Raw genomic sequence first — 27938 nt, 5'->3', positions numbered from 1 at the left:
CAGCAGCTCTCTTACACTAGCTTTCTCATCAGCAGCTCTCTCACACTGTCTGTGTCTGTCTTGGCTGTCTGCTTCAGCTCTATGGCTTCTGTCGTTCCACGCACAGCTGCATGGCTGAGTTTCCCTACAGGGTCAGCCGCATGACTCTTTCTGTGGGCACAAGCTGTGCTATGTTCTGGCTCCCCCATGTCCCTCTGCAAGGTGGGCAGTTCTGGCTGTATCTCTCTCTTTCTCTGGGTGTGCCTCCATATGCCCAGTGTCAGCAGGACAGTCATACCTTTTGCAAACAATAGTGGCTCTGAGCCAGGTGATGAGCCTTCCCATGTTATGGCTACATAGCTGTGATTATATAACAAGTGGAGTTATGCACTTGCACACCAAACTCGCCGAGTCATGCAGGATGTTTACCTTGCCCTATCCTTGACCAAAGCACATCTGTGTACCTTACACTCTGTCTTCTGCATCTGTTTCTGCAAAATGTCTCTTTCTTTTATCTTTTTTTCTGCTGATCATTATTGCGGGAGTCTTTCCTGCATTAAAATGTAAAAGACACACCTTTTTCAGAGGAAGACACTGTTGTGGACACTTTTCATGGAGAAATGTAGTATTTGTGGACTTTTTTGGCTCTTTGCCAATTAAAGCTTTAAAGCAGAGTGATACATGAAATCACTGAGCCCATGACCATTTTACAGAGGCATTTTTGCAAGCCCTATGGGGTTCAAGTCCCGGTGAACAGCCCACCACAGGTCAGACTTGGACATGAGGACTGCTCCCAACAGGAAGAGGTCAGATACAGCACAGATACTCTTTTAGTATAAATATGGCCCAAATATGGCATGGGACATACACTAAAACAATGCTTCATTGTTTTTCTGCAATTAAATTTTAACTTGACATCTTGATCTCTATTTGCTAAATTTGGCAGACCTGTTAGGGCTGGTCCAAAAGGGGAGAGTGTGAACAGAGAAATGACTTGATCTGCCGGGTTTAAACGCATGACTCTTACCTATTGGAGGCATGCTATGCCAGAGAGTGTGCTAGGCTCTGAATGTTCATTCAGCTGTAAGCAAAATGGAAAGGATGTCTGCACCCCCACCAGTACACTGAGAGGGCTGCACCCCTTTGGCCTGCTCATCCATCCATCCTTGTCCTTTGCACACAGTACGTGTCCCAGACTTCAGGAAACTAGCCCAGCCTCCCAGCACAACACCTAAACTTCTCTCTTCACTGTAATACCTGCCTGCTTTGCTGTGCGGTGAGCTCCATGAGGATAGGGATTAGGTTTCTTTGACTCAGAGCTAATTGGGGGCCAGGGCACTGCCAGGCTGAATGGGTATGTCTTGACTGAGTGTCCATTTTTCTTAACCGAGTGTCCTCTAGCCTCGCTCGTGGTAGGTTGACTAGCCTAATATCCTTTATATAAAAACTTGAAATCAGGTAGATTCAGTTTCTGCCGCTTGTGACAGGGAACCCTGATGATACATCAGTCCAAGCAGTTTAGTGGAATAATCAGGGCAGAATGTACAGTGTTAGAAAGCTAGTGGTCCCTTCTTGTGTTCCTGGAGTGGGAGGGCCACAGCAGCATACTATAGTCAGGCCCTCTAAGAGACCAGCATGCCCCTGGGTCATACAGTCTGGGTAGTGGACACGGTGGTGGTTTGTCTTCTCAGCATTTTCTTTGTCTCTCTATATATATTTTTGCATACAGATACTATGCTTTTACGGTGGGTACTGTCATTGTCCACCCAGCAGCTGTTGCAACCCTTCTACCTTATTCCATATGATTCATTCATGTTGTCAGTTTACAACTGAGAGCAAAATGAATACATTTTCCAATACTGAAAGAAAAGACGAAAAATGAAAGGAGAGATAGCTATAGTTTGTCCACTCAAAACACTCAGGAATCATTTAAAATGACATTTGAAATTATTTAGGCATATGCTTAATGATAGACTACTAAGTGCAAAAAGGAAGACAAAATACACTGTTTCAAGCAAGGCCTCGGATTCCATCAATTTATTAATTTATTCCGGAGTGCTGGGATTACAGGCATGAGCCACTGCTCCCAGCCCAAGGATTCCATGTATATATATTGAAATACACATGGACAGTGAAAGAAAAAAAAAATCAACCAGAAGGAGGTCAAGACCCCCTGCAGCCGTTATTTTTTGGCGATAGGGAATTCGGTGGTTCTTTTGGCCTTTGGTTTTCTGTGTTTTCTGAGCTTGATTTAACCATGCTAAAAGACTCATGATACACGATGTTGCCAGGCCGCAGGATTTTCAGAGTTAAAAACAGCATTGAATTGGTATGTTTGAAAACCTCACTGCAGAGCCAAACCTCCCATGTGCAATTTGCATTTTCCCTGTGAAAGCGTGCGGTTCCCTGTAGGAAGCCGCCTCCCTTCTCCTTGAAGTCCCCTAGGTGTCAGTTTCTGCATCCACCCAATGGGGATGACAGTGAGGAGGTCAAAAGTCGCAGCTGGGGCCACACGGGAGGCAGCCAGTGGCGTGGGGTCTGTAAGGAGTCAGTCGCGGGCCGGCGCGAACATGCAGCCCTTTTAGACGCTGGGGCAACACTAGGTGGTCGGGTGGTCGGTTAGCTCAGTTGGTGGGCGCGTAGTGCTGATAATGCCATGGTGGTGGGCTTGATCCACGCATCGGCCCTAGTCCCAGTTTTTTGTTTGTTTCTTGTTTCTTTCCCATGAACTGTTTATGCAACTCTTTTTCAAAATGTGCTTTTCAGGTTCTGTAAGCCCGGTGAAGGCAGGAGCGACTTGCGGAATTTCTTGGACTCTATAGGTTGTCGAGGGCAGCCTGGCAGGGAAGAGTGGGAGGGACCCGGCCAACGCTGGGACGATGGCTCCTCACCAGAGTCCCCGCAGCTCCAGGAAAGCAGCAGGCAGCCAGAGGCGTGCGGGCTTGGCAAGGAATCGCTCGTGGACGGGCGTGAACGTGGAGCCCTTTTATAAGCTCCAACGGCACCGTGGCGTCAGGTGGTCGGTTAGCTCAGTTGGTAAGAGCGTGGTGCTGATAACGCCAAGGTCGTGGGCTCGATTCCCGCACCGGCCATAATTTTAGCATTTTTTTCTCGCCACCCCGCAAGGAACTCTTTATATAACTGTGAAAAATACGCGTTTCAAGTACTGTGAGCGGCATGCAGGTGGGAGCGAATTGCGGGATCTCTCCGTCTCCGGCCAGGGGTTGTCGAGGGCAGCCTGGCAGGGAAGAGCGGGAGGAACCCGGTCAGCGCTGGGGTGGTGGCTCCTCACCAGAGTCCCCAACTCGGGGAAAGCTGGAGGCAGCCAGCTGCGCGCTGGCTTCACAAGGAATCGCTAGTGGACGGGCGCGAACGTGGAGCCCTCTTATATGCTCCAGCGGAATTATGGCGTCAGGAGGTCGGTTAGCTCAGTTGGTAAGAGCGTGGTGCTGATAACGCCAAGGTCGTGGGCTCGATTCCCGCACCGGCCATGGTCTTACGTTTTTTCACCCCGCTGCCACCCCGCAAGGAACTCTTTATATAACTGTTTGTGGAAAATACGCCTTTCAAGTATTGTGAGCGGCGTGCAGGTGGGAGCGAATTGCGGGATCTCTCCGTCTCCGCCCATTGGTTGTCGAGGGCAGCCTGGCAGGGAAGAGCAGGAGGAACCCGGTCAGGGCTGGGGCAGTGGCTCCTCACCAGAGCCCCCAACTCGGGGAAAGCGGGAGGCAGCCAGCTGCGCGCTGGCTTCACAAGGAATCGCTCGTGGAGGGGCGCGAACGTGGAGCCTTTTTATACGCTCCAGCGGCACTGTGGCGTCAGGAGGTCGGTTAGCTCAGTTGGTAAGAGCGTGGTGCTGATAACGCCAAGGTCGCGGGCTCGATTCCCGCACCGGCCATAGTCTTATCTTAGCCTTTTTTTTCTGCCGCCACCCCACAAGGAACTCTTTATACAACCGTTTGTGAAAAATGCCCATTCAGGTACTGTGAGCAGCGTCCGGGTAGGAGAGAATTGCGGGATCTCTTGGACTCCCCGCCCAGAGGTTGTGGAGGGCAGACTACTGGGGAGATCGGGAGGTACCGGGCATGCGCTGGGGCGGTGGCCTCCCCCCCCCCCACCCGAGTCCCTGCACCATCCGCCACCTGCAGGGCACTCAGGACATCCAAAGCCATCCATATCTCTGGCCCTCAGTCCCCACCCGCTGCCATCCCCGCGGTTCCTGAGGCTGTGGAATCGCCCAGTGAAGACAGGTGCTCCCATATGTCACCGTGTTCCCTTGGTCGCCTTGCGGGGAAGTCTTAGGATTGTAAATCCAGGTCTGGAATGAATGCATTCCACAGATGGTATCTAAGGCTGCGGCATGTCCAGCACCGTTCTAGGTGAGGAGCAAAACGGTAAGTGAGACACAAATCCCAAGCCACGTGGAGAAAGTGACCAGCCAGTAGATGACTGCCATATTTTTAGAGAGGCGTTGTGGTTGTGGAAGCCTCTGGAAACCTTCTCTTGCTCTTTTTTTTTTCCCCCTCGTTTCTTTTCAGAGACATCTTAGGCTTCACATTTTTTCCTGTTGGTTCTGCATTTTGCAGCCAGAGCAAGTGGATGAATTTCGCACTGGTGGTTCAAGTTTCCAGGATGTTCAGGTGTGCTCAGTTGAACAAAGCCAGTTGTGTAGGGTCAGTGCCATTTTCTGTCAGGATCCAGCGGGGGCTCCACCTGTTTTTGAAAATTCTCCAGTGGAAACATCTACCAGCTCTGACCTAAATCAGTAGCTGCTCAAAATCTACAGACTACTGGCTTAAAACCTTGGTAAGTGCCAGGGTGTAGTAAAAGTTCTCAACAAATGCCAGCTGATGGCGCTGCTGTTATTATAAGCAAAGTTAGGAGAGCCTGGGTAGGCTGACAACTAAAATAGAAGCCTGTACACAAGTTGGATGTCACATCTTGTAATAGTCGTGCCGGGTTAGATGAAGGGACAGAGCACAGAGGAGTCGGTGGAGGTTGCTGCCCTCAAGTTTCCTGAACTTGAAGGGGTTTAGAATGTGCCACGGTGGCATGAAAATTATTTTGAGCAGAAGGCATTTGAATTGCTGAAATTTCTTACCTGCTGAAAAGCAGAGCTTCCAAAAGATCTCAAAAGAACTCAGTTGTCATAAATCCCTTCTTGGGAAGCAGCTAGGAAAGATTGACTCGGGCCAGGTGCAGTGGTTCATGCCTGTAATGCCAGCACTTTGGGAGGCCGAGGCAAGCGGATCATCTGAGCCCAGGAGTTGGAGACCAGCCCAGGCAACATGGTGAGATCCTCTCTCTACTAAAAAAAAACACAAAATTAGCTGGGCATGGAGCACATGCATGTAGTCCAAGCTATTCCAGGGGCTGAGGTGGGAGGATCACCTGAGCCTGGAGGATCAAGGTTGTAGTGAGCTGAGATCGCGCCACTGCACTCCAGCCTGGGCAACAGAGTGAGACCCTGTCTCAAAAAATAAATAAATAAATAAAAATGCTGTAAGATACCCGTAATAGGAAATTCATGATTAAAAAATAGCAGGGAGCATCGTGAATTCAATATATTGATGACGACGATGATGATGATGTTCTACAACTTTCTCTGACACCAGCCTGGCCCCCCAGCCTTTCCTGGCTTCATGGTACTCATCATACTGTGCTTCAAATGCCAGTTTCGCCACCTAGACCTGTGTACCCCACAGGGCAGGAATGGCAACTCACCCACCAGGTGCTTAATATGTGTTTGTTGACCATTGGACCTCCTACCCTTCCTGGGGAGAGGAACTGGGACATGTGTACACACCTGCAGCTACAAGACTCGATGGGGAGGGTGCCCAGAGCCTGGACCCTGTAAGACAGGCGATCATTCTGACTAAGATGGGGCAGTGGAGCTGGATGGTTAGGACGCACATGTGGAGAGGGTGGGTTCATTCATTCGTTCACTCATTCATTTATTGGTTTCTATGCATCCGTCCATCTTTCATGCCTTGAGCGTGCGTTCTGGGCAGGGCCTGTGCTGGGCACCGAATGAGTAACATATCATGTCTCTCTTCAAGGTACACGCAGTCTGGGTGGGTGAGGAGAGAGACAGTAGGGTGACATGGGAATAATGTGGGGAGTTGGGAAGCACTCTTCTTAAAAATTCAAACTTTGCACCCCCTCTCAGGACTCCGCATGTCCAGACAGGATCCTCCGCTGATTGGGATGCATGATGACATCAGAGCACGTGGATAATGTGATAACTTTAGGGCCAGGGACTTTGGGACCTCAAAGACCTCCGCCTGGGAGATCCGGGACAGCTTCCAGAGGTGACATCTGAGTGTTAAACACATCCGTGACAGGCAATGAGAAAATAAGGTGAGTCCGCTATGCTGATCAACTCTAGGCGCCGCGGTGGGTGTCAGCGACGGCAGGGCTGGCTCCCGGACCTTCCCGGCCGGGCACGGTCGCCTTCCAAGGTGTCTTGGCCTGCGGGCACTCCTAGCCCGCCGCTTTACCAGGTGAGGTATGTTGGAGGTGTCATCGCCCAGTGACGCAGGTTCGAGTCCCCGCCTTGTTCGCCATGGCCGATGCGGCGGCCAGCCTTCTCCGGGCCCGGGCAGCGTCGCATATGTGGCCCCGCTGGGCCCTGAGCAGCTGCGGCGGGTCCCGAAGCAGGTGATGAAGGCGCAGCTGCTGACGCCTCGGCCCAGCAGGCTAACCTCCAACGGGACACTGGCCCCGAGCCCCCATGCCGCGCCTGCTGCCGCCCCAGCAAAGGCTCCGGGAGGGACATGGGGAAACTGAGGCCCAGAGGGGGCTGAGGCCATGCGGCGGGGTTAGCTGCTTAGCTGGGGAGGCCAGTATCCGGACCCGGTCACGATTCAGGGCTTCCCGAAGCTGAGTTCCTTAGGGACGGCGTTCAGTCCCCACCTGCCACCACCCTGGCGTTTTCACTGCAGGAGCCTCACTTGATGAGCCGATGCTCACGCTGGGCCCTCTGCCTGGGACGCCATCGTGTCCTCTCTGCCTCCACAGCCCTGCCCAGGGCCACTCTGTGTTGCCTGGCTCTTCTTAAACGCCTTTGACCACTCGTTCAGCCTTTGTGGAGCGCTCAGAGACGGGGTATCCGGCACTCCCACCTAAATGCAGGAGGTGCAGCCTTCAACACACTGGAAGAACCTACATCAGGTAGGTTCTGGGTGTGACGGGGCCGCTTTAGAGTCAGTGGTCCCTTAGGCCAGACACCGCAGCTGAGACCTGAATGAATTCAAAGGAACCAACGGAGCTTTTCAGGTCTAAGGCGCACAGCAAGTGCCACGGCCCAGCATTTTCTTCTCTTCATTGCTGCTTCTCAGCATTTTCTATCTCTGTCTGTCTCTGTCTCTCTCTGTCTCTCTCTCCTCTCTCTCTCTCTCTGTCTGTCTCTCATTTTCGCATACAGATACTATCGTTGTCAACCCAGAGTCTGTTTCAACTCTTCTACCATGTACCATGTGATTTATTCATGTGCTCACTTAACAAGCAACAGCAAATGAATAGTTTTCCGACACTTAAAAATAAATAAGTAAAAGAAAAAAGGAGAGATAGCTATAGTTTGTCCACTCAAAACACCCAGGAATCATTTAAAATGACATTTGCAATTATTTAGGCATATGCTTAATGATAGACTATTAAAAGCAAAAAGAAAGACAAAATACACTGTTTCAAGCAAGGCTTTGGGTTCCTTTTATTAATTTATCCCAGAGGGCTGGGATTACAGGCATGAGCCACCGCTTCCAGCCCAAGGATTCCATGTATATATATTGAAATACACGTGGACAGTGAAAGAAAAAACAATCGACAAGAAGGAAGTCAAGACCCCTGCAGCCATTATTTTTTGGGCAATAGGGAATTCGGTGGTTCTTTTGGCCTTTGGTTTTCTGTGTTTTCTGAGCTTGATTTAACCATGCTAAAAGGCTCTTGATACATGAAGTTGCCAGGCCGCAGGATTTTCAGAGTTAAAAACAGCATTGAATTGGAATGTTTGAAAACCTCACTGCAGAGCCAAACCTCCCATGTGCAATTTGCATTTTCCCTGTGAAAGCGTGCGGTTCCCTGTAGGAAGCCGCCTCCCTTCTCCTTGAAGTCCCCTAGGTGTCAGTTTCTGCATCCACCCAATGGGGATGACAGTGAGGAGGTCAAAAGTCGCAGCTGGGGCCACACGGGAGGCAGCCAGTGGCGTGGGGTCTGTAAGGAGTCAGTCGCGGGCTGGCGCGAACATGCAGCCCTTTTAGACGCTGGGGCAACACTAGGTGGTCGGGTGGTCGGTTGGCTCAGTTGGTGGAGGCGTGGTGCTGATAATGCCATGGTGGTGGGCTTGATCCACGCATCGGCCGTAGTCCCAGGTTTTTGTTTGTTTGTTTCTTGTTTATTTCCCATGAACTGTTCATGCAACTTTTTTTCAAAGTGTGCCTTTCAGGTTCTGTAAGCCCCATGCGGAGGAGCGACTTGTGGAATCTCTTGGACTCGGCCCAGAGGTTGTCAAGGGCAACCTGGCAGGGAAGAGCAGGAGGGACCAGGCCAGCGCTGGGGCGTTGGCTCCTCACCAGAGTCCCCGCAGCTCCGGGAAAGCGGGAGGCAGCCAGAGGCGCGCGGGCTTGGCAAGGAATCGCTCGTGGGCGGACGCGAATGTGGAGCCCTTTTATAAGCTCCAGCGGCATTGCCTGGTCAGGTGGTCTGTTAGCTCAGTTGGTAAGAGCGTGGTGCTGATAACGCCAAGGTCGTGGGCTCGATTCCCCCACCGGCCATAGTCTCAGGTTTTTTTTTTTCCGCCGCCACCCCGCAAGGAACTCTTTACACAACTGTTTCTGAAAAATGCGCCTTTCAAGTACTGTGAGCCGCTTGCAGGTGGGAGCGAATTGAGGGATCTCTCGGTCTCGGCCCAGAGGTTGTTTAGGGCACCCTGGCAGGGAAGAGTGGGAGGAACCCGGCCAGCGCTAGGGCGGTGGCTCCTCACCAGTGTCTCCGCAACTTGGGGAAAGCGGGAGGCAGCCAGCTGCGCGCGGGCTTGGCAAGGAATGACTCGTGGACGGGCGCGAACATGGAGCCCTTTTATACGCTCCAGCGGCAGTGTTGGGTCGGGCAGTCGGTTAGCTCAGTTGGTAACACCGTGGTGTTGATAACACCAAGGTCGCGGGCTCAATTGCTGCATCGACTACGGTTTTAGCTTTTTTTTTCACCGCCACCCCACAAGGAACTCTATACAACTGTTTCTGAAAAATGCCCCTTTCAGATACTGTGAGTAGCGTCCGGGTAGGAACGAATTGCAGGATCTCTTGAACCTCTCTGGACCCGCCAGTCTTCTCCGGGCCAGGGCAGCATCGCACATGTGACCCCGCTGGGCCCTGAGCAGCTGCGGCGGGTCCTGAAGCAGGTGATGAAGGCGCAGCTGCTGCCTCCGAGGCCCAGTAGGTTGCCCTCCAGCGGGACCCTGGCGCTGAGGCCCCTCGCCCACCGCGCCTGCTGCTGTCCCAGGTGAGGCTCCGGGAGGGACATGGGGAAACTGAGGCCCGGAGGGGGCTGAGGTCCCGCGGCGGGGTTAGCTGCTTGACCGGGGAGGCCAGTATCTGGACCCAGTCAAGACTTAGGGTGTCCCGAAGCTGAGTTCCTTAGGGACGGCGTTCAGCCCCCACCTGCCACCACCCTGGCGTTTTCACTGCAGGAGCCTCACTTGATGAGCCGATGCTCACGCTGGGCCCTCTGCCTGGGACGCCGTCGTGTCCTCTCTGCCTCCACAGCCCTGCCCAGGGCTCCTCTGTGCTGCCTGGCTCTTCTTACACGCTTTTGACCACTCGTTCAGCCTTTGTGGAGCGCTCAGAGAAGGGGTATCCGGCACTCCCACCTAAATGTAGGAGGTGCAGCCTTCAACACACTCGAAGAACGAACATCAGGCAGGTTCTGCGTGTGACGGGGCCACTTTAGAATGGGCGGTCCCTTAGGCCAGACACCGCAGCTGAGACCTGAATGAATTCAAAGGAACCAACTGAGCTTTTCAGGGCTGAGGCACAGCGAGTGCCACAGCCCAGCATTTTTTTTTTCATTGCTGCTTCTCAGCATTTTCTTATCTGTCTCTCTCTCTATTTTTGCATACAGATAGTATGCTTTTGGGGTGGGTATTCTCGTTGTCCACCCAGCAGTTCTACAAGGCGCCTGTACAATTCCATCTCATTTCAGTACTGAGGTTGTAAATAAAATTAGTCTAATCCCAAAACTGCCAAAAGAAGAGAGCTTTTTCCACTAGAAGCGATGCATTAGAGAAGAGAATCGGCCATCTTCACTCCTGAGTTTTTTTGACTTCACTCGTGCTTTTAGCTGCCTGGGGTGGTTGTATCCAGTTGATCATCAAGAGTGGAGAGTTGTCTTACTAAGGTTTAGGAAGACGCGTATGATCCTGCCCAGATGCCACACTCTCTAGAGGTGTGACCTTGGGTAACTCGACCTTCTTGGACTTTGGTCTGGGTCAGAAGGCTGCAAGATGCCATCCCGGGACAGCCATCTGCAGAGCCTCTGCTCTGTGCCGGGCACCGTGCTGCGTTGCTTAGCTTGCCGCAGTGTTTCCGTGCCAGCATTTTGCAGGTGGGAAACAAGCTCAGGGAGGTTGAGTGGCTTTGCCCAAGGTCCCTCAGGTGTGGCTGCTCTCCAGAGCCCTTGTTCTCCCCAGCACACCCTGCTGAATGTGACCACAGCTTTTTGGGTTTGGAATGGAGTCAAAAAATGACATATTTTTCATAAAGTAAAAGCAAACTTAGTCAGGGTTAGGCAGCACGATGGGACTTATTCTGTAGCTAATCTGATGGAGATGATATCAGTTCTACCTCCAATAATGTACCTTTGTAGCACATTCTGCTAATACTTTTTCAGCCCCAGCTGTGTCATGGAGGCCACGAAGGCAAACTGGATGTGTACTTTGCCCCTCAGTAGCTTATGAACTAACAGGAGATAAAACACGACCCAGATACCTTCTAATCAAGGCCAGAAAGCTAAAGATAGTGATGAAGAACTAAATGTAGTTCGCGGAAGGGAGACTGTTTCTGGCTGAGGCGATCAGAAGCAGCTTTGCTGAAGAAGCGGTATTGGAACTAGATTTGAAAGGGTGAGTCTGAGTTGAAAATGCAGAAGAGAGGCAGGTTCTGGGGCAGGTGGTGGGGTGCATTTCAGCAACCACAGCAGAAGGCCCAGTGGCCTGCTGTGCATCAGAAGCACGGACCAGTGTACACACTTGGGTCAGATGGAGGCCCGTGTCTCTCCCCATCCTCCCTCTTCCCACCCCCTAGAAATGTCCAGTTCCATCCAACATGCCTGCCCCTTTTCATGCATCCATGCATTTACATGTTTTTCTTTATACTCAGAATGCCCTACCTGGCAACAATTCCCAGCCTTCAAAATGCCTCTCAGAGATCACTGCTTCTGGGCAGCGCACCACCTCTGGGCCACTCTGCCTCTTTATTGCACCTGTGGTACCATGATGACATTTTTCCTGGCTGCCTCACCTGTCTGCATTCCATAGGGAACCTTGTCTGCCTTCAGAATCAGTGGAGCTTTTGAAAGGCAGATGGGGTCTCCGCCCCGGGAGATCTGATTCAGCAGGTCTTCGAGGACTAAGGCATGGCAGGGAAACTTCCCACCATCTCAAGGGTGAGGCTAGGTCTTGGCTGGTGTATACGTATTTATCCAGAAATATGTAGTAAACGTTCGCTGAATGAAATAAACACACAAGCAAGCACGAAGCATAATACCCACAGGGTAAGCCAGTCAGGATAGAGGATGAATATTAGGCCAGCTTTGCTGCTGTGGTTATCCTAAAACAATAGGGTTTAGGTTGTCTGTGTGTATATGTATTTTGTTGTTTTGTAGTTTTGTTGAGACAAAGTCCTGCCTTCTCACCCAGGCTGGACTGATCATACCTCACTACGGCACAGCCTCAAACTCCCAGACTGAAACGATCCTTCCCCCTCAGCCTCCGGAGCAGCTGGGGCTACAGGCATGTACCATGAAGACTAATTTTAAAATGTTTTGTAGGTGGGGCACGGTGGCTGACGCCTGTAATCCCAGCTGTAATCCCAGCACTTTGGGAGGCTGAGGCGCATGCATCACCTGAGATCAGGAATTTGAGGCCAGTCTGGCCAACATGGTGAAACCCTGTCTCTACTTAAAAATACAAAAATTAGCCAGTCGTGGTGGCGCATGTCTGCAAGCCTAGCTACCAGCAAGGCCAAGTCAGGAAAATCACTGGAACTCGGGAGGTGGAGGTTTCAGTGAGCCAAGAATTTCGTGCCACTGCAGTGCAGCCGAGGCAACAGAGTGAGAGTTTGTTTTTTGCGGGTTGTTTTTTTTTTTTGGGTTTTGGTTTTTAATGTTTTGTAGGGACAGGGTCTTGCTCTGTTGCCCACGCTGGCCCTGAACTCCTGGCCTCAAGCAATCCTCCCGCCTCAGCATCCCAAAGCACTGCTATTACAGGTGTGATATGTGTTTGGCCCAGAGAGAGAGATTCTATGTGACTTAGTAAAATCAAACAGACATTATGTACAATCTAGTTGTCATTTGATTCACAAGTAGCCCAGAAATGGGGACTCCCAGGGCTGTGGTGCCAGCTCGGTACATGTGACCTCTGTTATTTGTACTAGTGTATAACAAGAGACAGACGACACACACACTCCAGCCTGATCTCAGCGAGGGTCTTTATTCTGTCCTGTTTGACATTTTTATTGACTTTCTACTGTTTTAGGGTCACACCAGAAGGCTGAGTCCAAAGAGAGCCAGTTGGTGGTCCCAAATAAGTGGTTCTCAACCGAGGGCAGTTTTGCCCCACAAAGGACACTTGGCAATATCTTGTCAGGACTTGGGATCACTACTGGCATCTAGTGGGTAGAGGCAGAGATGCTGCTGGGCATCCTCCAGCCACTCATGTCAAAGGATTATGTTCTGAAATGTTGGTTGGGAAATCGTGCTCTGGATGATGAGGTTTGCCTCTTTTTCTCTGTGGAGGAAAATGCTCATTATTTCTGCTCTGTGAGGGCAGGAGCCTTGTTTCTTTTGCTTCCCGACCTTCTCCCCTGAGCTGTATGAGAGCTGTTTCCCTGACACCTGTAGCAGTGTCTCATGCCCATGGTCAGTACTCAATAAATATTTGTGGGATGTTGTTGAAGGTAGCTCTCCCCTTTGGTAGGTGTTTTGCTATTACAGACAGTGCTGCCTGGATTCTCGTAGAACATAATAACATCTTTATGGCTGAGTTTTTTTTAAATTTTGGAATCCAGGAAGTGGAATTACTGGGTCAAAAAGCACATGTATTTGAAATTTTGTTAGATATATTTGTAAAAAGTTGTTGAAGATATTCAGCCCGGCCAGGCACGGTGGCTCATGCCTGTAATTCCAACACTTCGGGAGGCTGAGTGGGGCAAATCAGTTGAGGTCAGGAGTTTGAGACCAGCCTGGACAACATAGTGAAACCCCATCTCTACTAAAAATACAAAAATTAGCCAGGCGTAGTAGCATGTGTCTGTAATCCCAGCTACCCAGGAGGCTGCGGAAGGAGAATCACTTGTACCTGGGAGGCGGAGGTTGCAGTGAGCTGAGATCATGCCATTGCACTCCAGCCTGGACAACAGAGGAAGACCCTCTCTCAAAACAAGAAAAGATATTCAGCCCTACTCCTAGATACGTGCCCCTGGAGAAACTGACACATGTCCACACATACATCCATGGAGATTCAGAGCAGACTTTAGAGCAGAAAAAGTCTGTTGGAAAGTACCTGTCCATCAATAGGAGATTGGTGTACTCATACTGCAGAGAAAATCAACCCAAGAGCTACACATGTCAATGAGGATAAAATTCACAAAGCAAAATGGAGTAAAGAAACCTGAAAAAGCCCTATCAAGTTGCAGGAGATGATATCATTTCTATAAAGTTTTAAAGCATTTCAGAACTGAACTATATATTTTTAGAAATATCTGCATATGCCATGTAAATATTTAAAAAGCGTAAGAATGCTGAACAGCACGTTCAGGACAGGGTGAAGAATCGGGCATGCACGTTGGGCAGGAGGATCCTGGGTAACATTGTTCTTTATGGCTTTCTTGTGGCTTCTAGAATTTCATTAGAAACTTTTTTAAAAACATGGGGCCACATTATGAATTACATCTGATCTTAGAGTACTGAAAACTCCAAGCAAAAACACATGGGTAAAACTGTTAAGAAGGCTTTTATTATCTCTTAATTCATCATGAAACCAACTTAGTGGATTATGACTAACATTTTTTTAAAAGTGATGTAGATTAGGGCCAAGTGCAGTGGCTCACACCTGTAATCCCAGCACTTTGGGAGGCCGAGGCGGGTGGATCACTTGAGGTCAGAAGTTTGACACCAGCCCGTCCAACATGATGAAACCCCTATCTCCACTAAGAATAGAAAACTGAGCCAGGCGCAGTGGCGTGCACCTGTAATCCCAGCTACTCAGGAGGCAGAGGCAGGAGAATCACTGGAACCTGGGGGCGGAGGTCGCCATGAGCTGAGATCACGCCACTGCACTCCAGTCTGGGCGACTGAGTATGAGACCCTATCTCAAAAAAAAAAAAAAAAAAAAGAAAAAGTGACGTAGAATAGATACAATCAGCAGGCATTTACATAGGAATGCTAAGTAGTTCCATCAACTTCTCACTTCGTTTATGTATGCAAATATTTATATTCATGTGTACTAGGTCATAATGTAAAATGTGTCACTGTGGTCTGTTTTTGGTTTTTTGTTTTTGAGACTGAGCTTAGCTCTATCGCCCAGGCTGGAGTGCAGTGGCACGATCTCAGCTCACTGCAGCCTCTCCGCCTCCCAGGCTCAAGCAATTATCCTGCCTCAGCCTCCCAAGTAGCTGGGAGTACAGGAATATGCCACCACACCTGGCTAACTTTTGTATTTTTAGTAGAGATGGGGTTTCACCATGTTGGCCAGGCTGGTCTCGAACTCCTGGCCTCAAGTGATCCACCCTCCTCGGCCTCCCAAAGTGTTGGGATAACGGGCGTGAGCCACCACGCCTGGACTTTTTATTTGTTTTCTGAGATGGAGTCTTGCTCTGTCACCCAGGCTGGAGAGCAATGGCGCGATCTTGGCTCACTGCAACCTCCACCTCGAGATTCAAGCGATTCTCATGCCTCAGCCTCCAAAGTAGCTGGGATTACAGGCGTGCACCACCACACTTGGCTAATTTTTGTATCCTTAATAGAGAAAGGGTTTCACCACGTTGGCCTCAAACTCCTGACCTCAAGTGATCTGCCCACCTTGGCCTCCCGAAGTGCTGGGATTACAGGCATGAGCCTGTATCACTGTGGTTTCTGGTCAGAAAGGTCTGAAAAACACTTAATACAAACACGTTACATAAATTGTATATGTTAAGATGTAATTTAGAAAAAAATGTCAATAATGGATTTACTATGAGAGCAAAATTGCAGACATGTTGATAAGCACAATGCTTCTTTTCCCTTACTTGTCTTTCTGTAGGAAAGCAACTAGACGCCATTTGTGTCAAGGTAACGTCTGGAGAAACAAAAGGTCAGGAACGGCCAACGTCCCTACTGGCCACAATCCAGCCCCAATCTGCAAGACAGCCAGCCGCCCTGGGGGAATTCCCACCTGGTGGGGCTCCACATCACCAGCCTTCAGCTGCTCAGGGTACGGCCCCTCGTGAGAACCGAGCTACAGTCATGTTTCCTAAGTGACCTACATCAGCCTCCTGCTCAGGGGTTTGTATAGAGACCACTGCCAGCCTTCCAGGTGGTCCCTGCAAAGAGAGTCCCAGCCCTCAAGGCTCCAAATGGACAGGGCTCCATGTTGACCCCTTTGTCGGCCTCCAATCGGCCGGCTGTAACATGTTTAATCCAGTTCAGCACATTTATTTATTTCCAACTTGCATATAAAACATACTGAGAAACTAAAACCATCGTTAAAAGTGAAGACACATTGAGACGGGTATCTCGACCTGCCAAGTATAAAGCTAAAGATAAGTTCATAAAAAGGGATGATTTGGCGGACGGTCATCTGTCAGATTCTGATGATGATTCAGAACTCAGCGTGGAAGAAGATCAGAGGGAGAGGCAGGTGCTCTTTGACTTATCAAGCTGCTCCCTGAGGTCCCAAAGCTTTAAGTGTCAGACTTGTAAAAAGTCATATGTAGGGAGGTGGGGACTGGCGCAGCCTTTTAAACTTAATCCAGGCCGTGGCCAGCTGGACCCTGAGATGGTGCTGTCTGAGAAAGCCAATGAGAGCACCGTCCGGGGGTGCACGGCGGAAACGACGCTCGGCCTGAGCTCCCCGGGGCTGTCCATGCCAGCGGCTCCGCATGAGGGAGGGGCCGGCTCCTGCTTGGTGACAGTCAGCATGCGGTGGCCTGCAGGTAATGTTTGCGTCTGAGTGGTGTTTCCGGCCATTCTCACACTGTTATAAAGAAATACCTGAGACCGGGTATTTTATAAAGAAAAGAGGTTTAGTTGGCTCACAGTTGCACAGGCTGTACAGGAAGCATGGTGCTGGCATCTGCTCAGCTTCTGGGGATGCTTCACAAACAGTCACGGTGAAGGCAGAGTGGGAGCAGGCACATCACATGGCCACAGCAGGGACAAGGGGTTGGGGTAGGTACCACACACTTTTAAACCACCAGCTCTCATGAGAACAGCACCAAGGGGATGGTGCTAAACCAATGTGAGATTGGGTGGGGATGGATTCAAACCGTATCAGTCCTTATTCCTGCCTCTGCCTGCCCATCATCCTTAAGTTGACCTTTACAATGTGTGATGGGGACTCAGGCGAAGGCTCAAGCAGGACCAGAATCATTCTAGTGGAGGATCTGAGACCCCCCATGTTTGCACTGCTGCCGAACAGGCTGGAAGCTGCGTGTCTGTGTGTCGGCATGATTTAGTGAGCACATCTGATGGGAATGCAGCTGTTTCTTGAGGTTTGGTCAGGAAAACCAATGGCAGTGCGCTCTTGGCTGGCGCTGCCATTCCAGAGGGTGATGTTGAGAAAGGCAGTCCCTGGGGGTGCTTCTGGAGTGTCAGTAGCCCCTGGCTGCTTAGCGTGTCCTCTCCCTCCTGCCCCTTCTGAAACTCCCAGTAAAGCAGGTATGAGTTGCTGTAAGTTTGCATTATCACATCAAAATTTTTTTTCCAAAATATTGTAATAAAATACACATAACATTTACCATCTTAGCCATATTGAAGTGTGTGGTTCAGGGGTATTAAATACATTCACAATGTTGTACAGCCATCACCCCCACACATTTCCAGAACTCTTTTCATCTACAGCTAAAACTCTGAGCTTCAAGGTGGGGTAAGGGGGGAAAAAACAAACAAAACTAAAACTGTCCCCATAAACACCAACTCTCCATTCCCTTTTTCCGCAACCCCGGCAGCCACTATTCTACTTTCTGTCTCTATGATTTTCACTATGCTACTTTCCTCACAGAAGTGGAATCACAGAATATTTGTCTTTCTGTGACTGGCTTATTTCACTTAGCACAATATCCTCAAGGTTCATGTTGCAGGAAGTGTCTGCATGTCCTTCCTCTGCAAGGCTGAGTAAAATCTCGCTGTTGTGCGTATACCACATTTTGCGTATTCATTCATCTATCAATGGACACTTAGGTTCTTCCACCTTTTGGCTATTCGGAATAATGCTGCTATGAACATGGGTGTTCAACTACCTCCCTGAAACCCTCCTTTCAGTTTTTGGGAGTATATATCCAGAAGTGGAATTGCTAGATTTTAAGTGGAATTTTCATTTTCTTTAGTTCCTTTTCAGACTATTCATTGTTAGTATTTAGAGATGCAGCTGATTTTTGTGTATTGATTTTTTTTTTCCAGTCTCACTCTGTCGCCCAGGCTGGAGTATAGTGGCACAGTCTGAGTTCACTGCAACCTCCGCCTCCCAGGTTCAAGTGATTCTCCTGCCTCAGCCTCCCGAGTAGCTAGGACTACAGTCACACACCATCAGTAACTTTTTATATTTTTAGTAGAAACAGAATTTCACCATGTTGGCCAGGCTGGTCTTGAACTCCTGACCTCAAGTGATCCGTTCACCTCGGCCTCCCAAAGTACTGGGATTACAGGTGTGAGCCACCACACCTGACCTGTGTATTTACTTTGTATGCTACTACATTGCTGATTTCATTTATTAGTTTTTTTTTAAATTATTATTATTTTTTCTTTTTTAAAAGAGACAGAGTCTCACTCTCTTGCTGTGTCACCCAGGCTGGAGGGCAGTGGCACAATCTTGGCTCACTGCAACCTCTGCCTCCAGGGTTCAAGTGATTCTTGTGCCTCAGCCTCCCAAGTAGCTGGGACCACAGGCTCCCACCACCATGCCTGGCTAATTTTTGTATTTTTTATAGAGATGGAGTTTTGCCATGTTGACCAGGCTGGTCTCGAACTCCTGACCTCAAGTGATCCGCCCACCTCTGCCTCCCAAAGTGCTAGGATTATAGGCATGAGCCACCGTGCCTGGCCTCATTTATTAGTTCCTGAGTGTGTCAGTGTGTGTGTGTGCGTGCACGCACTCTTCAGGCATTTCTACTTATAAAATCCTATCTGCAAATAGAGATAATTTTACTTCTTTCTTTTCAATTTTGATGCCTTTTATTTCTTTTTCTTGACTAAGTGTGCCGGCTAGAACTTCCAGCATTGTGTTGAATAGAAGTAATGAGTGCAGGCATCCTTGTCTTGTTCCTGATTTTAGAGGAAAAGCTTTCAGTTTTTCACCATTGAGTGTGATGTGGGTTTTTCATGTATACTTTTATTATGTTGAGGTAGTTTTCTCTATTCTTTGTTGAGTGTTTTTAATCATGAAAGGGTGTTGAATTTTGTCAGTGCTTTTTCTCCGTTAACTGAAATAATCATACTTTTTTGGAAATGGAAATGGCAGCCACAAATAATGGCCAGCCTGAGCTCTCCTGGTGCCCACTCGCCCCAGCTGGCCTCTTCCACCCCAGGTTCTGCTCCGCTCTGAGGCTGCAGTCCAGGCTGCCTGTGCCTCACACTTCCCATGGATGCAGGCTCAGTGCGCCCCTCGGGAGCTGACAGCCCAGCCCGTGCCCAGGGCCTTTCTGCCTTCCCTTCCCGCCCTGTCCTGAGAGCTCACTGTGCCCTCTGTGGCCCTAACCCAAGGCTTGTTTCTTGGCCTGCTCCTCCCTGCCCTGCGCCATACAGAGCACACAGTAGGTGCTCACTGGGGACTGAAGGAAACGCCCACCAAGTGGCTGCTCAGGGGCTGAGAACTGAAACTTTGTTTAGGTTTTCTTTATTTTCCTTATCAGTGCCTCGGGTTTAAACTTTTTTCTTAATCTTTATCTTCACAAAGGCTGAAAAAGATCATCTAGCAAAGCCTTTTTTCCCAGCTACATATAAGGAATTTGAAAGTCGCATAAAATGGTTAAGAAAATGTGCCAGGATTACCTCAGTAATTCTGGTCTGTGTTCTCAGGAGACCCCGGAAATAAACAATGGTAAGGTACAATCTCCCATGGCAGAAAGAGTTTCACTCATAGAGTTAGCCAAAACAAGGGCCAGGTGCAGGGGCTTACACTTGTAATCCCAGCACTCTGGGAGGCTGAGGCTGGTGGATCACTCGAGGTCAGGAGTTCGAGACCAGCCTGGCCAACATGACAAAACCCTAATACAAAAATTAGCCGGGCGTGGTGGTGCATGCCTCTAATCCCAGTTATACAGGAGGCTGAGGCACAAGAATTCATTTGAACCTGGGAGGCGAAGGTTGCAGTGAGCTGAGATTGTACCACTGTACTCCAGCATATGCAACAGAACGAGACTCTGTCTCCAAAAAAAAAAAAAAAAACCATGAAAGAAGAAGAATGTTTTTAGTAATGATACTTTTCTAGGCAACCTCATTTTAGCTTTTTTCCATCAAGTGAAATTTTTTTTTCTTAAAGCAATAAATGTGGCCAGGCACAGTGGTTCATGCCTATAATCCCAGCACTTTGGGAGGCCAAGGCATGTGGATCACGAGGTCAGGAGATCAAGACCATCCTGGCTAACACAGTATGAAACTCTGTCTCTACTAAAAATGATACAAAAAATTAGCCAGGCGAAGTGGCATGCGCCTGTAGTCCCAACTACTCAGGAGGCTGAGGCAGGAAAACTGGTTGAACCCGGGAGGTGGAGGCTGCAGTGAGCCGAGATCACGCCACTGCACTCCAGCCTGGGCAACACAGTGAGACTCCATCTCAAAAAAAAAAGCAATAAATGCTCTTCCAGAAAACTCAAAATGAAGATAAGCTAAAAGAAAATGGAAAACACCAGAATACCAGAATCTTTGCACTCAGTGATGATCAGAGTTAGTAACTCAGGTATCCTTTTCTTCTTTTTGTTTTTGAGACAAGGTTTCACTCTGACTCCCAGGCTGAAGTACAGTGGGGCAAATACAGCTCACTGTACCTTGATTTCCCAGGCTCAAGCAATCCTTCCTTCTGGGCCTCTCAAAGTGCGGGAATTACAGGCATGAACCACCACGCCCAGCCCTGTCTTCTTCTCTACGTGGGTTTTGGGGGATGGGTTATAGAGGAGCCATTTCATTATTGTTTTTGGTTTTTCTGACACCATTCTCATGTCGATGCCATTGTTATTATCAAATTGCCTTTAGCTACATTGGATTTTTTGGGGTTTTTTGCATAGAGTCTCGCTCTGTTGCCCAGGCTGGAGTGCAGTGGTGCAATCTCGGCTCACTGCAACCTCCGCCTCCTGAGCTCAAGTGATTATCCAGCCTCAGCCTCCCCATTAGCTGGGATTTACAGACACCCACTACCATGCCCGGCTAGTTTTTGTATTTTTAGTAGAGATGGGGTTTCACCATGTTGTCCAGGCTGGTCTTGAACTCCTGATCTCAAGTGATCCACTTGCCTCGGCCTCCCTAAGTGCTGGGATTACGGGTGGGAGCCACTGCGCCCAGCCCCCTGCTGCGCTTTAAACAGAGAAAAACACTGCAGTATTAAGACGTATTAATATTTAAGACGTATTAAATACAGTACATAATCTTAAAACATTGTTGAAACACAGAAAACACATCCTCTTTTGACCACAGGAGTTAGTAGGGGAGGCTTGCACCCATCCATGCTTTTGAGCGTGCACTCACACATGCATGCACATGACCACTCATTCACATACCCTCACACACACTTGCACTCATGCCCTTTACACTTGCCCTTGCACACTTGTACACATGCCCTTTACACTGTGCACACTCAGATCCACACCACGTACACTCATACACTGGCACTCACACCCACACATGCATCACACCCCTACACTTCCACTGTCACATGCACATACACTTACACACATTCACACACAGCCTCACATATGCACACTCATACACTCATTTACATGCTCTCACATTTATACACACACATCCACACACACCATCACATGACACACTCTTACATGCTTTCACATATACCCACTGGCACACACATGGACACACCCACAAGTGCTCATTCCCACACACGCACACACACTGACACATTACATGCCTTCATAGGTAACACACATTCCTATACACTCATTGACTCCACACCCTTGTGCACACATTCACACTCCCATCACAACACTGACACACTTCTGCCTGTCCTCACATGCCTACACACTTGCCACACACACACTGACAGTGTTCCATGCACACACATATCCTGCGCATTTGGTCACTAACCCTCATGACCACACACACACGGGCTTTCAAATGCACTTATCCACACATATTCTCATATGCATACACACTTGCACACACGTTTGCACGCTTGTTCACACTCCCTCACATGCAGTCACACTAGCCGTCACTCACATGTGCTCACACGCATACATACACCCCTTGGCGCGCACGCGCACACACACACCCACTCACCCCAAGCCCACCTGACAGGTGACACACTTTACCTGTGCGGCTGGGATGGCTGGTCCTCTGCCTGCGCTTTGAGGTTCCTTGGGGCAGCGGCTCATGCTGGTTTTCCCACTGCGGTGTCTTCTGTGGCTTCAGCTTCGCCTAGTGCAGGCTGCCATTCAACAAACACGTTGTCAACAGTCGATCAAAAGAAACCCATTGGCCACCGTACCCTGAGGACTAACCCTGAGGCAGCTGCCCTTCCAGATGCCCTCAATAGTCTAACTGATTCCATCCCCGAGCCTCGGGGGAGAAGAACTGCTGCCGATGCACTCCACTCACAGGTGAGACTGGGAGAGCTTTAGGGAGTGGCCAAGTCCCCTGCCTACACAGCTGCCTCCCAATCTATCTTCTCACCCTCCCCTTTCTCAGGCGAAAATCATACTCAGTGTTTCTGTGGGATCCTTTGATCTGGACATTGTCAAAGAAAACATTGCACCAGACAAGTTAACCCTTCAAGGAAGGCCTCAGTCAGGACTACTGCAATACGGAAGAGAGAAGGAGCTTAACTTCGTTGAAACAAAAGGCTGGAGTTTTTAAGTGCTGGGGTGAGATGCTGAGAAGGAACTGGAGACATAAGGAAGAGGTTAGGAAATGCAGTAAAGCTATGTGTTGGCTTATTGGAATTTTTCAAAACTAGGAACCTGCCCTTCTGCAAAGACTGAGAGACAGATGTATCATCTTCAATAATTACATTTTAAAGAGATGGCTCTGAGGTCTTGAGAAAGACATTCCTGGGTTGAAAAACTAGCAAGAGGCTAGAAGAAAATTTGGGAGAAGATTTGCATCTCAAAGAGGTAGAGAAAGAACTCACAATTGCAAGTTTCCTAAAATAAATCCTCCGTGACAAAGGAGGCCTGATGGATGGAGCTGGAGGTCATTATGTTAAGTGAAATAAGCCAGGCACAGAAGAAAAATACTGCGTGTTCTCACAGGTGGGAGCTTAAAACCTGGATCTCATGGAGACAGAGAGTAGATTGGTGGCTACCAGAGGCTGGGAAGGGGGCAGAAAAGAGAGATAAAAAATAGTTTGATTAATGGGTACAAATAAGTAGGAGTTGTTTTGTTTTTTTGGAGACAGGATTCTGTTCTGTTGCCCAGACTGTAGTACAGTGATACGTATGATCGTAGCTCACAGTAACCTGGAACTCCTGAGCTCAAGTGATCCTCCTACCTCAGCCTCCCCAGTAGCTGGGACTTCAGGTGCGTGCCACCATGCCAGGCCAATTTTTGTATTTTTTGTAGAGACAGGGTCTCACTAGGTTGCCTAGGCTGATTCTCGAACTCCTGGGCTCAAGCAATCTTCCTGCCTTGCAAATAGAATTTTTGATAAAAGAAATAAGACCCACCGTTCAATAAATCAGCAGGGTAAGTGACTGTGGTTTACAGTAATCTATTGTACATTTCAGAATAGCTAAAGATAAGAATTTAAATGTTTCTAGCTAAACAAAAAGGCAAATATGCAGAGTGATGAATATCTTGATCACAATGATGTAATCTTTACAAATTATGAGTGTATTTAGTAATCACATGTACCCCCAACATATGTGCATCTATTATGTATCAAAAAAATTAAAACTGAAAAATAGAAAGACAAGGAGGTCGGGAGGAAAACTAACACTCAAGCCGAGGGAAACATGAAGGCTGTCTTAGTCAACAGATTAGCCCTTTTCCCTTTAATCTGCTAATTATCAATTGATATGGTTTGGCTCTGTCTCAACCCAGATCTCACCTTGAATTGTAATAATCCTCACATGTGGTGGAAGGGAACTGGTGGGAGCTAATTGAATTATGGGTGTGGGTTTTTCCCATGCTGTTCTCGTGATAGTGAATGAGTCTCAGAAGATCTAATGATTTTATAAAGGGCAGTTCCCCTGCACACCGTCTCCTGCCTACCACCATGTAAGATGTGACTTTGCTCCTCCTTTGCCTTCCGCCATGATTGTGAGGCCTCCGCAGCCATGTGGAACTGTGGATCCATTAAACCTCTTTCCTTTATAAATTACCCAGTATTAGGTATGTCTTTATTAGCAGCATTGAGAACAGACTAATATATCAACAACTCCCTTTGATGACATTTTAATTGTTTGGAAATGTCTGCTCTATCTTTTTTTTTTTTTTTTTTTTTTTTGAGACAAGGTATTGGTCTGTCACCCAGGCTGGAGTGCAGTGGCAAGATCTTGAAACTCAATATAAATGCCTGAAGTGCAACACTTGGCAGATAAGAAGCCATATGCAGACACATTCTTTTAAAATAATATGTCATTATTTGGTTCTTTATCATGTGAGAATCGGATGACTCAGAGCCAACATAAATTCCAAGTGGTAGGCAGAAAACCAATGCATAGCTGGAGAGGGGAATGAAGGTTAGTATCTGCAGTAAGGCTGAGTTGATGCAAACGGCCACACAGTCATGGATTCACAATGATATGGATCTCCATCATCCTGCAACCCAACACCTTGCACAGCCTTCAAACACCAGCTGGGAAATCAAAAGTGTCCTGTGCAGTAGCAGGAGATCTGTTCACCCTCTATTTCCTCTCATCCCCATGCAGCAATCTGGTGCGATCATAGCTCACAGTAACCTCGAAATCCTGGACTCAAGTGATCCTACCACCTCATCCTCCCTAGTAGCTGGGACTACAGGTGTGTGCCACTATGCCAGGCTGATTTGTGTAGTTTTTGTAGGGACAGAATCTCACTAGGTTGCCCAGGCTAGTCTCCTGGGCTCAACTCCCGCCTTGCAAATACACAATTTGATAAAAGAAGAGAAGTCTTTAAACTCCAGGGTCTGCTGCCCTGCAGAGACAATTTGCGTTTTTCTCACCACCCACAGAATGCTAACTAGGCAGCCCAGAGTACCCGGGAGCTCAGGCCATCCAGTGTCTTTTGAGATGTTAGGAGGAAGCAGAACAGCCAGCTCCCAAATGAAACACAGCAAAATGCTCACGCTTCAAGGGTCTGATTTTGTTTTGTTTTTGTTTTTTGAGACAGGGTCTCACTTTGTTGCCCAGGCTGGAGTGCAGTGGTGCGATTTCGGCTCACTGCAACCACCACCTATTGGGTTCAAGCAATTCTCCCACCTCAGCCTTCCAAGTAGCTGGGACTACAGGCACGCACCACCATTCGGTTAATTTTTGTTTTTTGGGTTTTTTTTGGGTAGACGGGGTTTCACCATGTTGGCCAGGCTGGTTTCACCTGACCTCAAGTGATCTGCCCACCTCAGCCTCCTAAAGTGCTGAGATTACAGGCATGAGTCACCGTGCCCAACCTCCTTCAAGGGTCTGAATCCAGCCAGCGTCCTACATCATACCTGCTTCAGCCTATGCAATGGAGAGAGCCCGAGATTTTATTTCAATAAGAAAATAAGAGTTGCATTATATCAAACTAAAAGGGAGAAACACAAACATAAAAAAAAAATTTTAAACCCAGAAATTCCAATACTAGGCAACCCTCCAAAATTGGCAAAGCTCTGTGTATATTAAAAATGTATTGAGTCCAGGCATGGTGGCTCACGCCTGTAATCCCTGCACTTTGGGAGGCCAAGGCAGGTGATCACTTGAGGTCAGGAGTTCAAGACCAGCCTGGACAACATGGTGAAACCCCATCTCTACTAAAAATAATTAAAAAAAAAAATAGCCGGGCATGGTGGCAGGAGCCTGTAATCCCAGTTATTCAGGAGGCTGAGACTGGAGAATCCCTTGAACCCAGAAAGTGGAGGTTGCCATGAGCCAAGATCATGCCACCGCACTCCAGCCTGGGCAACAGAGCGAGAGCCTGTCTCAAAAAAAAGAAAAAAGAAAAAGCACTGAAACATGCGACATCTACCTTTTTGTAATAGTTCCCACGACCTACACAAATGCATACAAAATGCTTAATATTTTGCTTGCGCTATTCTTTTCTGCTGGAAGGGTGGTTCTGAATAAAAAATTTTATTTTCCCATTCTTTGTTTTTTCATTAATGCTACTTTCTTTGCCCCAGGGTTACAGAGTGGAAAGTCCCACAATCTTTTTCTTCTCTATTTTCAGGTAGATGCATTTTATTACTATATTCTATCTGTCTGTTTATTCTATCCCATTTATCATCTACCTACCTATTATTATCTGTCATCTGTATTCCATCTACCTATCATTGATCTATCTGTCAATCTACATTTTGTCTTGTAGAAAAACACTGACCTCTTGGTGAGAATGCACAGAAGGGAATGCTTATACACTGTTGGTGAGAATGTAAAATTGTACAACTTCTATGGAAAACAGTAGTAGATTTCTCAGAGAACTAAAAATAGATCTACCCTTTGACCCAGCAACTCCAGTAATGGTTATCTACCCAAAGGAAAGAAATTATCAGAAAAGACACCTACACTTACATTTTTACTGCAGCACAATTCACAATAGCAAAATCATGGAATGAACCTAAGTGTTCATTGGATGAAGAAAATGTGGTATACACACACCAAGGAGTACTATGCATCTATGAAAAAGAATGAAACTATATCTTTTGCAGCAACATAAATGGAGCTGAGGGTCAATATCCTAAGTGAAATAACTCAGAAACAAAATCAAATACCACATGTTCTCACTTATAAGTGGGAGCTAAAAGAAATGGGTACACATGGACCTATAGAATGGAATAACAGACACTGGACACCTTTAAAAGGGGGAAGGTGGGAGTGGACGAGGGTTGAGAAATTACCTATCTGGTATTATGTTCACTGTTTGGGGGAGAGAAGGCCAATCCCCACCACTGGGCAATATATCCGTGTAACAAACCTGCACCCTTATGCCCTGAATCTATTTGTTTTTTCAACATTGACTTCCACGGTCACTATTTGTGAAATCACTCCTCATCAACCAGGACTTGCATGTCTTTTTGTTTCTCAGGTGAATTGTCACCCCTGCAACTCAGCCTGCAACCAGCCCTGGCCACCACCAGTTTCCCCACACTGAGCTGAATATTGGACATGCCCATCTTAGACATTCCAGCCCATTCTGAAATTCCACATCGATTTACCTGACAAAGTCTGAAGTTCCAGGGCAATTTATCTGGAAAAGCTCACCTGGAATCACGTGTCATTTCAACCAACAACTATGGAAGAGGACGTGGCATCAAAACCAAGGGTATCAATTATTTATAAGGGTTGTGTGATGGTTGGTCCAGGTATCTCTCCTTCACGCCATCACTCCTTTCAAGAGCTGCCAGTTTTCTAATTTAGCACAGGAATTTAGATGCCCCTAAATAAGTAGGCATCCAATATCCGCCCACACCACTTTTTGTGAGAGTCCGTATGGAGACACTACCACCACCGCTGCTCTCCTACTGCATACCCCACCATGCCAAAGAATGGTGGCTCATACCTGTAATCCTGGTGCTTTGGGAGGCCAAAGAGGAGGAACACTTGAGATCAGAGGTCTGAGACCAGCCTGGGCAACATAGTGAGACCTCATTTCTACAAATAAGTTAAAATATATATATATATAGCATAGTGGCGCACACCTGTGTTCTCAGCTTTTCAGCAAGCTGAGGCCGGAAGATGACTTGAGCCCAGGAGTTTGGGGCTGCAGTGAGCTAGGATTATGCCACTGCACTCTAGCCTGGGTAGCAGAGAGACGCCATCTCTAAAAAGAGGAGGGAAAATACTGCTCCTTCTCAGACCCAAGGTAAAAAGGTTTTTGGTCTCACACTGACCAAAAAACATTGATATTTACTTAAGCAATATAAAAAGGGTCACTGTTTTAGAACAGAGGATTAAAGAGAAAGTAAAATCAGCACTGAGATAGGAGGACGGAGGACATTAACTGAGTTCCGATCCCAATGAAAAGAAGAAAAAGCTCCATCTACGTGAAATATCTACTTATCCTAGAAAAAGCCTTTTGACAGCAACATAAAATTCATACCTCTTAGTTTTTAAATTCTTATGGATGCTGTAGCAAATAACCACAATTTGGGTGACTGAAAGCAATGGAAGTTTATTCTTTTCCAGTGCTGGAGACCAGGAATCTGAGATCAAGTT

At 48.1% G+C, this 27938-nt stretch overlaps 1 long non-coding RNA gene, 4 other non-coding genes and 1 pseudogene across 6 annotated transcripts; all 6 read left to right on the top strand.

The window, feature by feature from the left end:
- The first annotated feature begins 2997 nt into the window (after window positions 1-2997).
- On the top strand, window positions 2998-3071 carry TRNAI-GAU (transfer RNA isoleucine (anticodon GAU)). The gene has a single exon. It is a non-coding gene; the product is annotated as a tRNA-Ile (tRNA).
- Window positions 3072-3396: 325 nt separating this feature from the next.
- Window positions 3397-3470, top strand: TRNAI-GAU (transfer RNA isoleucine (anticodon GAU)). The gene has a single exon. It is a non-coding gene; the product is annotated as a tRNA-Ile (tRNA).
- A 333-nt stretch (window positions 3471-3803) lies between these two features.
- Window positions 3804-3877, top strand: TRNAI-GAU (transfer RNA isoleucine (anticodon GAU)). The gene has a single exon. It is a non-coding gene; the product is annotated as a tRNA-Ile (tRNA).
- A 2912-nt stretch (window positions 3878-6789) lies between these two features.
- On the top strand, window positions 6790-27391 carry LOC720628 (uncharacterized; annotated as a pseudogene). Its single transcript, XR_013413209.1, has 8 exons — window positions 6790-6799; window positions 7062-7152; window positions 8423-8669; window positions 8963-9091; window positions 9317-9477; window positions 9741-9904; window positions 15491-16382; window positions 26809-27391. The product of XR_013413209.1 is annotated as an uncharacterized LOC720628 (transcript).
- TRNAI-GAU (transfer RNA isoleucine (anticodon GAU)) lies at window positions 8677-8750 on the top strand. Its single transcript has one exon. It is a non-coding gene; the product is annotated as a tRNA-Ile (tRNA).
- On the top strand, window positions 21976-22841 carry LOC144338548 (uncharacterized). Its single transcript, XR_013412743.1, has 2 exons — window positions 21976-22208; window positions 22297-22841. It is a non-coding gene; the product is annotated as an uncharacterized LOC144338548 (long non-coding RNA).
- Window positions 27392-27938: the final 547 nt, after the last annotated feature.

The sequence above is a fragment of the Macaca mulatta genome, chromosome X (assembly GCF_049350105.2).
Source record: "Macaca mulatta isolate MMU2019108-1 chromosome X, T2T-MMU8v2.0, whole genome shotgun sequence".
Lineage (NCBI taxonomy): Eukaryota > Metazoa > Chordata > Mammalia > Primates > Cercopithecidae > Macaca > Macaca mulatta.
Note: the sequence above shows the minus strand (reverse complement) of the source record. Positions and strands in the feature narration are given on the sequence as shown.